This window comes from Alosa sapidissima, chromosome 1 (genome assembly GCF_018492685.1).
Source record: "Alosa sapidissima isolate fAloSap1 chromosome 1, fAloSap1.pri, whole genome shotgun sequence".
Taxonomy (NCBI): Eukaryota; Metazoa; Chordata; class Actinopteri; order Clupeiformes; family Clupeidae; genus Alosa; species Alosa sapidissima.
Window position 1 is genome coordinate 35,441,180 of NC_055957.1, and position 3,678 is coordinate 35,444,857.

Below are 3,678 nucleotides of genomic sequence, written 5' to 3' on the forward strand. Positions count from 1 at the left end.
TTCACAAAAAGTAATTCACGAAGCATTTTAGACCTAAAAGTAGCACCTAAGTCTGGGACAGCTTAAGTCGAGAGGACTCCTAACTCACTAAGACCTATTCATAAACAGCTTTTTTGTGGCATTTTACGTTGCGATGTTTTGAAATAGCCTACCCACACAGCAGTAGACTCCTAGGCGGATCCGCCTTCAAGTCGGCAAACCCGCGTGACTGTCGCATTCGTTTTGGTGCCGCACAGAGGATCAGCTCCGCCTTCAGGCGGCCCCGTAAATTCTACTGTCAAACAGCGGATCCTGAGTGGACCCATGTCGGATCCGCGGGCGCGGACGCGCCTATACTGTAACGGTTGAACATGACTGTACACCAAGAGCCAAGAAGAGTCATACTAGTGGATATTTTCTTTGCTGGGACACGGTTGCGCTGAACCCTCTCGAGTAAGTGATATTTATTAATATATTGCGACATTCACAATAGCTAAACATTGGCCTTTGTGGTTTTATAATCATCATGTTTATTGATTGTAATGACGTTGTTTGATATTAGGACTAACGTTAACGTTAGTGCAACCAGAGACGTTTGTCATTTTGTGCAACAGTTTGTGCAAAGTTAACGTTATTGTTAGCTGTGATGCTCATATGAGTCTGTAGCCTATCTGATTTAAAATGGGATAGCAATTTCGGCAGAATATGTTATGGTAGTGTGATTTAAAAAACACACATTGTTATTTAACATTAGTCTGGTCTTGTCTGTTTTAATGTGTCGCTGTTGTCCATATAGTGCTACTATGCTAGCGGCATATAGCTGCTAGCTAGCATGCTGCTAGGCGCAATTGCATAAGTTATTGCTAATGTCTATTAGTGCTATACATATATTGAAATCACGTTTGCGATGCAAACCTTGATTAAGGTGATACTGGCACTGGTATTTCAGTCAATGAAGTCAGTGAAGCACTCGTCTGCTATGATAGCTACCTACAACTTAAGCATGTTGACTCACTGATAATGGTTTAGCCCTAACCTCTAGCTAGCTGTGCATTAACGTTTGCATTTTGCCAAGTTTGGAATCATAACATTACGTAACTTTAGTTTCTATCTGCCATCTTTGTAATGAAAGCCTCGGCATTTTAATCACTGTTTAAGTCGGTTCAGACAACTATTGGCATCTGTTTGTGATTTATTATGCTAACGTAACTTAACTGTATGGAACGTGGTCCCCATCTTCTATTTTGTTTGTTCTGCAGCGTCAACTTTTATCGGCTGGATTCTAGCATCTAACGTTACGATTGCCTCTGTTGGGTTTGCTTGATCAAGTAAGATACTTTCTGGGTTGTTAAAATGTAATGTGAACACATTCCCGTAGCATTCCAAAATAGACCAGAGATGCTTGTACTATATGTATATTTGGAAATTTTGGGATTGCAATAACCATAATGATATCGTTATGTAACAGCCATCGTTTCGGGGACTCTGATGACAGTGAAGAGCCAGAAAATGGTGACTTTGCATCTCTGAGGTACCTTCCAACTCGCCTGGTATATCAGTTGAAGCCTCAAGCCCAAGCCTACTGCACTGGCAAAGTAAGTAATACTCTCTTAACATTGAAATAACTAAATCATAATATTAATATTAGAGATATGGTTAACATTCTTAGTGCTAGACATTCCCCTCTCTTTGTATCTATTCCTCCAGCTCCACCATGTCGCCGAGTGCCAGGCAGCCGAGTCACTACCCCTCAACCTGGAGAAAACTGTTAAGGTAAAGACTGATCTCTGAAATAATATTGAATACAGTGGCCCCATCTATATTAACACAGCAGTAGTCACTCCATTTCAGATCAACAGATTGCATCTGCATTACCATCTCAGATTTTCTGCATACTTTATCCATTACTTTCAAAATCTCAGCCAAATATTTTGTCAGTTAAAACATCTGCATTCATGCAATATTGCCTGAAAAGTTCATTCATTATTATCAGATTGTATTGAAACACATTGATTTCAATGTCAATCCATTCATGGAGTTGATATAGATAGTGCATACCAAAATATTGAAACATACAAATTCATGTCCAGCATGACCAGAGATTTGATTTTGTTTGCCATTGTTTGGCCCTGTAGCTCTCAGCCTACCATGGTTAACAGATCACAACCATTTATCTCCCTTAGCACCTCACCATGGGGCAGGACCGCAACACTCTTCACCACCTCAACTCCCTGCACCTGCACCTGCATTTAACATACGGAGAGTTACTCAAGGTAGGGACTGATCTCTGAAATATTAGTGAATAGAAAGGCCCCATGTGTATTATCAGTCATGGTTAACAGATAACTACCATTTAATACAATTTTTTTCCCCCTCTCGCACACCACCCACCTCACTATGGGCCAGGAACGGCAGTCCCTCCTCAACTCCCTCCACCCCCACACCAGCCCTCAACGTGCAGCGAACAGAGGAGCTTTGTAAGTCATGTTTCTTTTTTAATTTAATCTCCTTAATACCTATCTCATATATTGTATTGTGTAGGCATACTTGGCTTTGGATGCTACATACCATAAACATAAACATATCTGTCTGTTTGATTACAGGTGCTGTGAGGAAAAACATGGTGACACGGTCTGCCACGGACACTGAGGTCACCAAACACGCAATCAGGTGTTTCAACCGGCGGTGGATCGGGCAACGAGGAGATGTGTTCCGCCTCCATCCACACAAATGGAGTAATAGGAGAAATAAGCATTAAACAATCTTTTTATTGAACTTCTTGTCATTCACCAGTTATTCATTTTCTGATATTTTAGCTGTGCATAGCGCAGTATTTCATTGAAGTTGTAGCCTATTAGATAAAATATTTCATGTCTGCACTGACCTAGGCCTATAAAGCACTAAATTAGGTTTTGACCACAAAATGAATGTAAAGTAGCCTGGGCAATGTAGGCTACTTAACAAAAACAGAATAGCTTATAACCTGTAACTTTCCATAAATGTCCATTTTATATTTCCATTGAGTAGTGATCACGTTTGTACAGTAAATTGATGTCTTGACTTAAACCTTTTCTGTTAGGTTTATTGACAGTATTGTTAAGTTAAAAATACGAGGCAATGCAGATTAATCGTAGGCCTATATTGCTGTAGTAGCCTAGTGATAGTTTTACTTTTATCCTATAGTTGCCTAGTTTTATCCTACAGCAAGAACAGAAGGAATTTTGAAAATGAGATAAACGGGTCCAAAACGGACCCGGGCCAGATGAGCCTTTGAGTCCGTTGCGGGTCCGCGGCGGATGTATGTATCAATTTGCGGATCCCAAACGGACCCGCCGCGGAGGTAAGGTTTTAATCGCGGATGCGGAGTGGATGCAGTGCGGAGCCACGGCGGGTCCGCGATTCGCCTTCGTAGCGGATCCGTTCCTGAGAGCATCTGGACTCCGATACGGGTCCGTTTCGCGGGTCCGTTCCGGAAGGCGTCATACCTCCGCGGCGGATCCGCCGCGGAGTCCTTTTGCTGTGTGGGTATGCTGCAACAGGAGCTTCCAATTGCGAGGGAACAATTTTGCATTCATAAAAGGGATGCAATAACGCCACCAACAACAACACAAACTATTCATTGTTAACATGGAAATGAAATGTAACGTTTCATTGTGAATCAAATTAAAATGTTCTCCTCTTTGCAAACGTAGCCTAGGG

The 3,678-nt window shown here is 41.7% G+C and overlaps 1 long non-coding RNA gene across 1 annotated transcript; it reads left to right on the forward strand.

Annotated features, from left to right (window-relative positions):
• The first annotated feature begins 750 nt into the window (after positions 1 to 750).
• LOC121716997 lies at positions 751 to 1,743 on the forward strand. Its single transcript, XR_006033804.1, has 3 exons — positions 751 to 1,307; positions 1,448 to 1,574; positions 1,687 to 1,743. It is a non-coding gene; the product is annotated as an uncharacterized LOC121716997 (long non-coding RNA).
• The last annotated feature ends 1,935 nt before the right edge of the window (positions 1,744 to 3,678 follow it).